At 40.6% G+C, this 13,704-nt stretch overlaps 1 protein-coding gene across 4 annotated transcripts in view; it reads right to left on the bottom strand.

Annotated features, from left to right (window-relative positions):
* BBOX1 (gamma-butyrobetaine hydroxylase 1) overlaps positions 1-13,704 on the bottom strand; it is an 88,605-nt gene that overhangs the window by 42,750 nt on the left and 32,151 nt on the right. The window lies entirely within an intron of this gene.

The following is a 13,704-nucleotide window of genomic DNA, read 5'->3' as shown; positions in this document are numbered from 1 at the left end:
TGTGGGGTTATTAATTTGCCTAACTTAAATATTGTTGTCTCTCAGGGAACAGGGAGGCCCAAAGAGAGAGAGAGAGAGAGAGAGAGATGGGGGAATGGCTGGACAGTAAAGTGGTCAGAACACATACATTTATTAAATTATCTGTCATATATGAGTGCTGGTTATGGTACCCCAGAAAAATTACAGTAGTAAGCTCAAAGATCACTGATCACAGATCACTATAACAGATATGAAAATAATTAAACAGTTTGAGATACTAAGATAATTGCCAAAATGTGACACAGAGGCAAAAAGTGAGTACATGCTGTTGGAAAAATGTGCTGATAGACTTGCTTGCGTGTTGCTACAAGCCTTCAATTTGTAAAAAATTCAGTATCTGTGAAGCTCAGTAAAGTGAAGTGTAATAAAACAAAGTATGCCTGTACTAATATACCTGAAATCATACTACATTTTATTAAGTCCAGCAGGAAAATTATTCTATGATGTCTGCACAGAAATTTTAACTTTGTGTGTGTTGAAAGAGTAATTTAAAAGGATTTTCTTATCTTCCCCCAACTGTAAAACATAACTATCCAGGGAACCAAAACAAAATACATTTGACTAGAGTAAATCATTTATCAGGAGAATACATTAAAAACAAATTTAAGTTTCACACTTGGGTCTGGGTACATAAACATTACGAAAAATGATGGAATATTTAAGATATGAACCACCCTTCCTAATTTAACTTATGGTCTTACTAATAAATACTTCCTTGAACATGTGCTCCACACATCATAAAATTTATGAACAGGCTACATGCTGGTTTTCAAGGAACCATTTGCACAAGGTTTCCTTTTCAGGGTTAAGCATCACATTCCTGGATCCTGAGCTGTATTTCAAAAAAGGAAAAGACACAAAGAAGCTCTTTAGTTAAAGATTCATGAGCACAGCATGCTGGGTTGCAATGTGTTATTTCAAGAGTTTAGGACCTTCTGTCCACCTGCACTGAACTGAGCTGTTGGCTCTGAAATAGCTTATTGAATATGCAGGGGATCAGCCAATCTCTTACTGTCTCTTCCTGTAAATACCTTCTAGGGGCCCTGACAAAAACAAAGTCTGACCTGTCCTAGAGGAAAGGCAACTGAGTGGAAAACAGAGCTTTGATTTTCTTCTCGTGCACTGTGGAGATCCTGCCCTCTTCAGATTTTTTTTTTAACTTCTTATCCAGTGAATTCTACATGTCTTTCAAGATTCTGATCATTTCTTTTATGTTGAGATTTTCCTGAAGCTGACCCTGCGATGAAGATTTAAATGCAAGAAATTTATTGAGGGAGTCTATCCAGAAACACTCATAGAAGATGGGGAATTAAGACAGGAAAAAAACCTCTGGAACATTTGTAATGAACACGTTACTGCTTTGGCAACAGGGGTTCAGCATCACTAGACTTCATAGGGACACTGTAGGGTATACCTTAGAGGTTTCCTACTTGGGGAAAAGACACTGAGGTGCTCAGGCTACCCATGCCTACCCCTTTTTGGTTGAGAGCTGCTCCTCTGGGCATCCACTCCTGGGTCTTTTTGTCCTTTCTTGTGTGCTGGCCAAGCATGCTGTCTCAGGCAGAGAGGGGAGATTAGCAGTCTTGCAACAAGAAGCTGCTGACATGTATGTGACAAGTGCTAAGGGGCTATGGCAGGGCACTGGCACCCTCTGCAATGCCCTTCTGGAAATCTCCTGCAACTGCTAAGGGTGCTCTGGTTGCCTGACTTCTCTGGCCCTCCAGCACCTCAGTCCCAGTCCTCATTATGTTATGTTGAAATCTTTCACTCATACAACACATTTGTTGAAATCCTTGCTATGCAAAGAGATTACATTTGTGAATAAAGATAGATATGATCACTTCTCTTGTTGGGGAAAAAGGGTGCAAAAGCAAGGAAGCAAACACATAAATATTAATACATAAGAATAAAAATTTTGGCAAGTGCTATGAGGGTAACAAATGGGGTGTATAACAATAATAAATGAATCTTGGGATTGGGATAGGGAATTCATTTAGACATGGTGATTAAGAAACACCAAGCTAAAGAGAAGCTATTTATGCCAAATTCTGAAGGATGAGAGAAGACTGTCATGCAAAGAGCAGGGGGAAGAGTATTAGGTAGGAGGGACAGTGGGAAGATGGGAATTGTCTTGCTTGAAAAACTCAGTCACCAAGGCTAGAACTGGGGCAAGAGGGCGTGTACCAGATGAAGGTGGAAAAGTAGGCAAGGGCTGGCTCAGGCAAGGCTCTGTCTCTTCCGCTAGATTGTAAGTTCCTCATGACCTATGAGGATCATGTCACTTATCTTTATTTTTTCACCAATATTGCTCCTTTCCTTCCTCCCCAACTTGTGTAGCCCAACACTGAAGGTTTTCAGAAAACTTTTATGGTCTATATGCAAAACAAATCTTTGTTTATTTCCTAATGATGACCAGAGGCTCAAAGCAACCCCTGAAAAATGAGATTGTGTCTGAGTGCACTTTTCTATTTTAAAAGATGAAGAAATACATAAAATCTTTAGGTGGTAACCCCATAAAACTCTCAAAGTATTGCTGAGAATGTACAAGTGGGGCTTCTAAACAAGTGTAACCTGCTTGAAAGGAGAGACACACATTTTCATGTTGGACTGTTAGTAACCTGACATACTCTGTATGCTCAGTCCTATGACCAGAATGAACATCTAGCTGGAGAAAACAAAAATAACACAAAATACTGAAGAAACACTAATACTAACATAGTTTGTATACTCACGCCTATGACTGGAATGACCATCTATCTGAAGAAAACAAGAATTACACATAAAATAATAAAGAAACCATAAATGGCAGTGTATGAAAAATAATTTAAAAAACAATGAACCTAATGTTTATTGAGCACTTATGATTTCATGCACCCTTCTAAGGACTTTATATGGATTAATTTATATAAATCTCACAACAATCCCATAACAGATACTCTATCATTGTTCTCATTTTATTGATGAGGAGAAAGGCACAAGGAGCTTAGATAATTTGTCCAGCATCAGACAATATGTGTCAGATTTAGGATTCCCACACAATTTGACGGAAGACAATGGGAAAAGGGTTGTATGGTGAAGGAAAACACGCACCAAAGGATATCAGAAAGAAAGATTATTATCCCAGACTTCCTTAGAGTTGGCAGGAAAGATAGATAATTGTTTTACTCTCTGTCCTTGTGACTCTCCTCTATGACATCCATAAAAAGATCACAGAAGGCCCTCTTCATCCCTTTCAATGACATGCCACACACCTCCCCGTGGAACAGGTTTCAAACAGCTCCAATTGTCACAGCTTCCTTCATCTGCTGAGGCACAATACACCTTTTAAACCCTAATTCTGTGTGCTCCAGAATTGCAGAATAGAGATATAGTTTGGATATTTGCCCCTACCCAAATCTCATGTTGAATTGTAATTCTCAGTATTGGAGGTGGGGCCTGCTGGGAGGTGATTGGATCATGGGGGTGAATTTCTCATAAATGGTTTAGCACCATCCACTTGGTGCTGTCCTCACAATAGTGAGTGAGTTCTCAAGAAATCTGGCCATTTAAAAGTCTGTGGCACCCAGCAAAAGAAACTATCATCAGAGTGAACAGGCAACCTACAGAATGGGAGAAAATTTTTGCAATCTATCCATCTGAAAAAGGGCTAATATCCAGAATCTACAAAGAACTTCAACAAATTTACAAGAAAAAAACAAACAACCCCATCAAAAAGTGGGCAAAGGATATGAACAGACACTTCTCAAAAGAAGACATTTATGCAGCCAACAGACATATGAAAAAATGCTCATCATTACTGGTCATTAGTGAAATGCAAATCAAAACCACAATGAAATACTATCTCATGCCAGTTAGAATGGCGATCATTAAAAAGTCAGGAAACAACAGATGCTAGAGAGGATGTGGAGAAATAAGAATGCTTTTACATTGTTGGTGGGAGTGTAAATTAGTTCAACCATTGTGGAAGACAGTGTGGTGATTCCTCAAGGATCTAGAACCAGAAATACCATTTGATCCAGCAATCCCATTACTATATATATATCCAAAGGATTATAAATCACTCTACTATAAAGACACATGCACACGTATGTTTATTGTGGCACTATTCACAATAGCAAAGACTTGGAACCCACCCAAATGTCCATCAATAATAGACTGGATAAAGAAAATGTGGCACATATGCACTATAGAATACTATGCAGCCATAAAAAAGGATGAGTTCATGTCCATTGCAGGGACATGGATGAAGCTGGAAACCATCATTCTCAGCAATCTATCACAAGAACAGAAAACCAAACACTGCATGTTGTCACTCATAAGTGAGAGTTGAACAATAAGAACACATGGACATAGGGAGGGGAACATCACACACTGGGGCCTGTCAGGCGGGGGAGCTAGGGGAGGGATAACATTGGGAGAAATACCTAATGTAGGTGACAGTTTGATGGGTGCAGCAAACCACCATGCCACGTGTATAACTATGGAATAAAACGGCACGTTCTGCACATGTACCCCAGAACTTAAAGTATAATAATAATAAAAAAAAGTCTGTGGCACCTCTCTCTTTCTCTTGCTCCTGCTTGTACCTGTGATGTATCTGTTCCCCCTTCACCTTCTGCCATGATTGTAAACTTCCTGAGGCCTCCCTTGAAGCTGGGCAGATGCCAGCATTATGCTTCCTGTAAAGCCTACAGAATCTTGAGACAGTTAAACCTCTTTTTTAAATAAATTACCCAGTCTCAGGCATTTCTTTATAGCAACACAAGAACCACCTAACACAGGCAGTCTTGAAGATGTGCATAAAGACATCTACTGCATTAAGTATTTCTTTGTAAGGCTAAGTGGTCTCTTTCCTCCCCAGTATTTCTTCATGCTTTCTGGGTACCATGCACTCTACTACCCTCTCTGCTTTTCTTCGGATGACATGTTTAAATTTGCTGATGCCCCCTGACAGCACTGGCATCTTGAATCGGACATAATACTACAGGTATGGTCTGGTCTATGCCTGCAGGGTGGGCTCATTTGTATATTTTTACTAATGCTGCCCATATCTAATTAGTCTTTTTTTTGGCAGTCCCAACTCTGATGACTCATAGTAACTTTTCAGCCTGCCAGAACATGTAAGAATTGCCTGTTAGCCAAGTATTTGTCTCCTGGATTCATGTACTTTATTTCTGAAGCTAGTTCATTGAAAAAGAACTTACTAAGCACATATAGAGATGAGAATAAAGGCTACATCTGATATGGTCCTTTGTCAAATTTAACAACTCAAGGTTTGAAGGTGAAAAATCTGGATTCAAATCCTAGTTCCAACATTTCCTATCTGCGTGACCTTTGGAAAGTGAGAAATTCTCTAAGTTCAGTTTCCTTATCTGGAAAATACAGGATGAGAACAACCTACAGAGCTGTAAAATTTGAATGAGATAATATCTATCAAGAATTTAACATCGTGTGCCTGCTGTCTGGTTAAATCTTCACTTGAACCAAAGCAGCTAAATGTGGAGGAAAACACATGAGGATGACTGATTTTATTGTAATCTCTAGTTAACTATAACTTACACGTTCCTGTCTGACTGTTTCTTAAGTTTTCTATCCTCAAATCTTCCACACTTCATCCTCATATTTATGCTCTTCTGGTGACTTTGATTCTTACTTCAGTGAAAAGACAGAAGGACTCAGAAGAGAATTTCCATGCACTGCTACCACCACATCCATCAACCTGCCTGAGTCTGTGTCCTTATCATTACTTGATGTATTATAGGTATATTTGTACATTTATTTTTCTCTTTCTCTACCAAAATGTAAACTGCTAAGGGGCAGGATTTTTCACTTATTTTATTCACCACTGGTTCCCCAGTACCTAGAATAGTGCCTAGTACGTAGCAGACACTCATTGAGTATGATGAATGAATAAATGCACAATCCATGGAAAGTGCCCAATAATGACATATATTACTAATATTAGTTCTTTCTCTAGATTTTAACTGTCTAGTGTGAAAGAGAGTCAAATACTGTAGAAAATGACCATTCAGTGTAGTAATGGTAGTGACAGAGAGAGGACCCATACAAATTGCTGTGAGCACATAGAAGAGGAGGAAAATAGAAGGCATTAAATAGTTCAGATACCCTTAAATCAAACTTTGGCTCTGATACTTCATGTCTCTTTGATTACAAACTAGCTATTTATTTCTATCAGCCTAATTTTTCTTGTGTATAAAATGGTTACAATAATAATGCTGCCTGGGAGTTATTGCTAGGATTAAACAGTGCAGTAAATATTAAGTGCTGAGCTCAGTTGCTGGCATATGGAAAATGATTTTAAAGCATTCTTTAAAAAGAAAGAGCAGGATGAGAATAGGAAATAAGCTATAGGAGGAAGAAGAAGGGCATATGATGTTGGTAGTGTGGACAGCGGGTTAACAGTAGAAGCAGCAAGATATGGTTGGATTCTGAATTATTTTGACAAGAGCAAATATAACTTTCTAATAAGTTGGATGAGTATCATGAGAGATAAACAGTAGTCAAGGGTAAGCCTGCTGCTGGAGAGATGGAGTTGCCATCATCAGTTGAGATGGAAAATGCTGTATGTGGAGCAGAATTAATCTTAGAACATCTGCTCCCAGCAGCGGTTAATTTTTCCTTTGGTTTTCCTCATTTTTTTTCCTTATTGTTTCAAGTAAATAACTTCAATAATCCCCTCTATCATGGCCCATCATATATCTTGATTCATCAATTTATTCTGGGCTAGAATCTCCTATTATGCCTTACTGAAATTTGAGCTTAAAGACTGTGGTTCCTCATTACATGGGCATATTGTTTTCTTTAGATATCTTTCCTTTATATTCCCTATTGAGATCTGCTCTTCTATGATGATGAGATTGTACCAATTTTCAGTTTGGAATTTTTCTTTTTCAAGTATCTAGCACATATGTGACATATAATGTAGCCGATGATTGCTGGTATTTTCATCTGTAGCTATTCTTAACTAACTAATAGATAACACAGGATCACTTTCTTCCAAGTTTTCTGGTCATTCCAGCTTCACCAAACATTTCTATATTCTTGATTGGAATTAGGTTCATAATTGACCAGTCTTTTCACTGCCTTCTTTAATTCTATTGAAGTGAAACTATCTACCAGGTAGGTAAATTTTTGCTAGAAATCAAACCAATGTAAGACTAAAGTTTTTTCATGGCAATTGTCCACCTTGGAGATACTCTCATGTGCTTAATCAGGAATAGAACATGATTGTTCTTCATGTAAGGGGAGCTCAAACATAAGATATTATAAGGCACTTTTCTTCTCTCCTGTCTTTTTCCCAAATGTTCTTTAATGTGCCTTTGCTCTTATGTTTGTGGCGCTTTAACTAGAAGAAAAAGGGGAGACAGAAAGGATCTAACAAGTTTTGAGCATCCACAGTGTGCCAGACACTGTGCTAAGTACTTACAGTTTATCATTTATTCTTCATCTCCCAAGGCTAATAGGCATCGCCTCTTTTAAATATGGAAAAAGTGAGGCTCAGGTCATTTATGAAACTAAGTCAAGTTCACAGAAAAAGGTCAAAACCAGCTCTTCTGACTCCAAAGTGTATGCTCTTTCTGTTAACACCATGTTATTTCATGAGTGAAGCACTTTCTTGATATAGTGTACTCTTTTACCTTCTCTTCTAACAAATTCTAACAAAATTCTTTTTGAAAAATGTGTATGTGTGTGATGTTCCTCTCCCTGTGTCCACGTGTTCTTCTTGTTCAACTCCCACTTATGATTGAGAACATGTGGTGTTTGATTTTCTGTTCTTGTGATAGTTTGCTGAGAATGATGGTTTCCAGCTTCATCCATGTCCTTGCAAAGGACATGAACTCATCCTTTTTTATGGCTGCATAGTATTCCATGGTGGGGGGATAGGGGAAGGATAGCATTAGGAGAAATACCTAATGTAGGTGATGGGTTGATGGGTGCAGCAAACCACTATGGTACGTGTATACATTGTAACAAAACTGCACGTTGTGCACATGTACCTCAGAACTTAAAGTATAATAAAAAAAAAAGAAAAGAAAAATGTGTATGTTTTCATTTGTATATGAAAGCCTTGCTGTTTCAATGTTACCAGTGAAGTGATGCCTATTTCCTAGGCTTACTTTCTTTCCTATTGATATTTGTGGCTTGGTTTAGGGATAAATATAAATGTAGGGTGGAATAATTGATGAAGGTCTTCATTAGGATGTGAGTAAATCTTATAGAATGGGTAGGTAAAGTTTGACCAGTCAGAAAGAGAAGAATAAGTCATGCAGGAGGCAAGCAGAACTTGGACAATAAAAGAAGTCCACATGCTCGTGGAGGGGGTACCAGATTGTGGGAGGATTGGAAAGCCCCAGTGAAGAATTTTATTCTGTAGGCAATGAGACACATGAGCAAGGGGAACGAGAGATGATTGTGAGCCTCAGGGGGATTGCCCTTAGAATTGTGCAAGCTGGGTATGAACAGAGGCCATGTTATGTCAGTAATACAGACATGGGATGATAAAAGGCTCCAACTAAGCTGTTGGCAAGAGAGACAATCTATATAATCTTTCCCTCCATAAGCCTAACTTAAATATAAGTCATCTCTGTACAAACAGCAAATATGCAATAAAATCAAAAGCCAATGGGAGACAATAAGAAAGCAATTTTAATAATAATATTCTACATTTTTCAAGAACAAATATTTTGTTCAAGAGGGTCAAGAAAACTTTTTTTTGGTTTTTTTTTTTTTTTTTAGATGGTGGATTGGAGACATTGTTAGTATGCCTCTCCCTTTTGGAAAGACGAAATAGTGTGTAGAGATTCACACTGTGAACTTCTTTCCAAGAAGCAACCCAGGAACTTAATAGGAAAACTGAAAGAAACCACAGGCCCTTTGAAAGAAGTGGCAGGCTGTAGTCTTCACTGTAAGCCAGGTGGAAAACTGTAAGTCCCCAGAGTGCGAGGGCAGATAAACTGCCTCTGGGATATACCCTCCCACTGGGGAACCTGGCAATGCAGCCGATGGGGAAAGGCCTTAATCCTACCCGGCACTGGAGCTGATTTAGGGAGTGGTAGGGAATATAAAAGTAGGAGCAGCAGCGGGAAGACTTTTGTGCATTCCCAGTCTCCAGCATGGATGGAGGGAAGCCATTTTTGGTCCTACTTCACAGGGGACCTGACAGAAGTCTGTCAGCGAACACAGGTGGCAGTCACAGGTTGAGAGAGGCTCCCAACTGAAATTCGGGATATAATCTCAAGTGCAGATAAACACCCTTGGCCAGAACTTAAGGGTGGGTGGGAAATGTGCTGCTGCCACAGGTACAGGAGCTGGGTGTTCTGGCTTTGTGGGTGGACTGAAAGGGGTGAGATCTGAAAGTCATGGTAGCTGTCTTCTGGGGAGTTCTGAACATAGACTGCTTAGGACTTAGCTAGCTGCTGCTAGTGGAGAGCGCTGCAAGTCTGAGACCTGCCTTGCCAAGTGAATGGGAGCTGAGTGGGGCTTATTGCCACCTGCTACTCCCCACTTTTTGCACAAACTCTTCTGTGCAGCAGAGACAGCTGTGCTTCTCTCTGTAACATTACCCTAGTGGCAAGAGAACTGCCCTCCAATTTCACAAAAACTGCTGCTTGCCCTGCATGTGGAGAGCCAGAGTGCGGCCCTGTCTGACCCAGCCCCTACCTGGCTTTGTCCCTCCACCCACTCTGGTAACTTAACACAATGGACAGAAAGTTTTGGGAGCTTTATGGCCCCACTCATTGTCTGAGAATACAGAATACCTCCCCTAGGTAACAAAGCAAGCACAAATCCCACTGCTACTAACACAGCTGGTGCTCTTTTGCAAGTACCCCCTCCTGGCTGGAGGCCAACTGACACAGTCCATTACAGCATCTGCAGGTAGAATAACAGTGTTCAAGAAGGAGAAAATGTGTGTGTTACCTCAGCTATCACCATTGCCTGCAGCACCATGGCTAACCAGGAGGTCCTGAGTCTGCCCAAGTGACCAGTTCATTACTTCTTCAGCCAGCATTTGAGAAAGCCAACACACTAAGGTTATTTATAACCAAGGAACTTTATAGGGTCCACGTCACTCCCCTGACATCTCCACCAGAGCTAGTGCTGGTATCTGCTGCTAGGAGACTAGAGGACAGATCACATCACTGGATCCCTTGCAGACATTTCCCAGCACCAACCTGGAGTGTGGCAGCCCCACTAGGTGGCCAGACCCAGAGGAGCAGCAGCATTCACAGTAGTCTGGTTCTCAGAAAATCCTACTCCTAGGCGGAGAGTGAATGTACCACATTAAGAGAACACCTTGGGAGATAAACAAGTCTGGATGGCAGGCCTTGAGTCCCAGAACTTTCTGCTGGTGGGAAGTGTCTTTCAGTAGAGGCACAGATACAGTGCTCGGCTCAGTGGGGAAAGTCTGCAGCTCTGTCCCAACTGTCAGGCAGCCCTTGTGCTCACAAAGGGTCCTGGAGAAGAGGAATTCTGTTCCCTCCTGCCAATCACTGCAGACACAGCTAGGGCTTCTCCCGTAGGAGTTCAGCATGAGTGCACCTATAGCCAGCGTTTCTGGAACACTTCAGGGTGACTGGATCCCCACAAGAGAAGTGCCCTCTGGGTTCAGGCTTGGCATGAGGGGTAGAGTCACAATTCATCTCTACTTGGAATATCAAATATTCAACTCTACTTGGAATTTCATTCCTGCAGATGAAAAGAGATGCCTGTCTGATTTGAATAGCTGCAGCACTGGGTCAGGAGTGTGACTGGGAGGTGGATTGCTTTCCTGCTGGCCTGGCAAGGGAGAGGCCATCCTTCCCCCTGGTAAGATCTCAGTGCATTTCACTGAGAGATCCCCCAGCCACCTCTGTCGAGACTGGGACCTCTGCCGATGATTGGGTGTTGCATTTACCCACCTGCTTCAGCCACAGCTGGTTTCTATGCAGGGATACCTCTCCTACTGGGGAAAAATAAACAAAAATGTGCACACCATTGGGGAATGAGATAAGCTTAAAGAGACCTCTGCTATTCCAACCTCATAAGAGACAGTGAACTTAGTCATACACCAAGCACATCATTACTACAGCCAGCATCTGAGAAAGTCATCATACAAAGACTATAACGAAAAACTCTTACAGAGTCTTCACCCCTGAAAGCACCAAGAGCTGAATAAGGCTGCAATAAACTATAAACTTTAAAGTCACATCCTTCAGGGGAAAAAAGAAATAAAACAGTCAAATAAAAAGAAGTCAACAATAATTAAAAGAAATAGTCTATCCAAATGAGAAGGAAACAGAAAAATAATTCTGGCAAGTATGAAAAAACAGGGTTCTTTAACATCCCCAAGGTACCACATTAGCCACTGTCCTCCAGACCCCAGAATGGTAGATCCACTGACAGCTTGCACCATGTACCTAGAAAAGCCACAGACACTCAATGCCAGGCTGTGAAAGCAGCCACAGGGGCTATACCCTGCAGACCCACAGAGGCAGAGCTGCCCAAGACCTTGGGAGTTCACCTCTTGTGGCCTGAATGTGAGATATGGAGTCAAAGGAGATCATTTTAAAGTGCTAAGATTTCATGACTGCAAAGTTTTCAAACTTTTTATGCTCTTCTTCCCTTTTAAATGTAACTATCAGTTTTAGCTAATCTCTTTGTTCACACATATGAGTATAGACTTTTATAAACAGCCAGGTCACATCTTGAATGCTTTGCTGCTTAGAAATTTCTTCTGCCAGATACCCTAAATCATCTTTCTCAATTTCAAAGTTACACAGATCTCTAGGGCAGGGGCAAAATGCTGCCTTTCTTCTTGCTGAAGAGTGACCTTTACTCCAGTTCCCAATAAATTTCTCATCTCCATCTGAGACTACCTCAGCCTGGACTTCATTGTCCATATCACTATCAGCATTTTGGTTAAAACCATTCAACAAGCCTCTAGGAAGTTCCAAACTTTCCCACATCTTCCTGTCTTCTTCTGAGCCCTCCAGACTGTTCCAACTTCTGCTTATTTCCAAAGTCATTTCCACATTTTTAGGTTTTTTTATAACAGTGCCCCACCCCCAGTACCAATTTTCTGTATTAGTGCATTCTCACACTGCTATAAAGGACTACCTCAGACAGGGTGATTTATGAAGGAAAGCGGGTTTAATTGATTCACAGTTCCACAGGCTTATAGGAAGCATGACTGGGAGGCCTCAGGAAAGTTACAGTCATGGTGGAAGGTGAAGGGGAAGCAAGCATCTTTTTCACATGGTGTCAGGAGAGAAAGAGCAATGGGGGAAGTGCCACACACTTTTTTTAATATTATACTTTAAGTTCTAGGGTACATGTGCACAATGTGCAGGTTTGTTACACATGTATATATGTGCCATGTTGGTGTGCTGCACCCATTAACTCGTCATTTACATTAGGTATATCTCCTAATGCTATCCCTCCCACTTACCCCCACCCCACAACAGGCCCCGGTGTGTGATGTTTCCCTTCCTGTGTCCATGTGTTCTCATTGTTCAGTTCCCACCTATGAGTGAGAACATGCAGTGTTTGGTTTTTTGTCCTTGTGATAGTTTGCTGAGAATGATGGTTTCCAGCTTCATCCATGTTCCTACAAATGACATGAATTCATCCTTTTTTATGGCTGCATGGCATTCCATGGTGTATATGTGCCACATTTTCTTAATCCAGTCTATCATTGATGGGCATTTGGGTTGGTTCCAAGTATTTGCTATTGTGAATAGTGCTGCAATAAACATACGTGTGCATTTATCTTTATAGCAGCATGATTTATAATCCTTTGGGTATATACCCAGTAATGGGATGGCTGGGTCAAATGGCATTTCTAGTTCTAGATCCCTGAGGAATTGCCACACTGTCTTCCACAATGATTGAACTAGTTTACAGTCCCACCAAGAGTGTAAAAGTGTTCCTGTTTCTCCACATCCTCTCCAGCACCTGTTGTTTCCTGACTTTTTAATGATCGCCATTCTAACTGGTGTGAGATGGTATCTCATTGTGGTTTTGATTTGCATTTCTCTGATGGCCAGTGATGATGAGTATTTTTCATGTGACTGTTGGCTGCATAAATGTCTTCTTGAGAAGTGTCTGTTCATATCCTTCACCCACTTTTTGAGGGGGTTGTTTGTTTTTTTCTTGTAAATTTGTTTGAGTTCATTGTAGATTCTGGATATTAGCCCTTTGTCAGATGAGTAGATTGCAAAAATTTTCTCCCATTCTGTAGGTTGCCTGTTCACTCTGATGGTAGTTTCTTTTGCTGTGCAGAAGCTCTTTAGTTTAATTAGATCCTATTTGTCAATTTTGGCTTTTGTTGCCATTGCTTTTGGTGTTTTAGAGATGACGTCCTTGCCCATGCCTATGTCCTGAATGGTATTGCCTAGGTTTTCTTCTAGGGTTTATATGGTTTTAGGTCTAACATGTAAGTCTTTAATCCATCTTGAATTAATTTTTGTATAAAGTGTAAGGAAGAGATACAGTTTCAGCATATGGCTAGCCAGTTTTCCCAGCACCATTTATTGAATAGGGAATCCTTTCCCCATTTCTTATTTTTGTCAGGTTTGTCAAAGATCAGATGGTTGTAGATGTGTGGTATTATTTCTGAGGGCCCTGTTCTGTTCCATTGTTCTATTTCTCTGTTTGGGTACCAGT

This window comes from Pan paniscus, chromosome 9, assembly GCF_029289425.2.
Source record: "Pan paniscus chromosome 9, NHGRI_mPanPan1-v2.0_pri, whole genome shotgun sequence".
NCBI classification, from domain to species: Eukaryota; Metazoa; Chordata; class Mammalia; order Primates; family Hominidae; genus Pan; species Pan paniscus.
The sequence above is the reverse complement of the archived record's forward strand: the minus strand, read 5'-3'. Positions and strand labels throughout refer to the sequence as shown.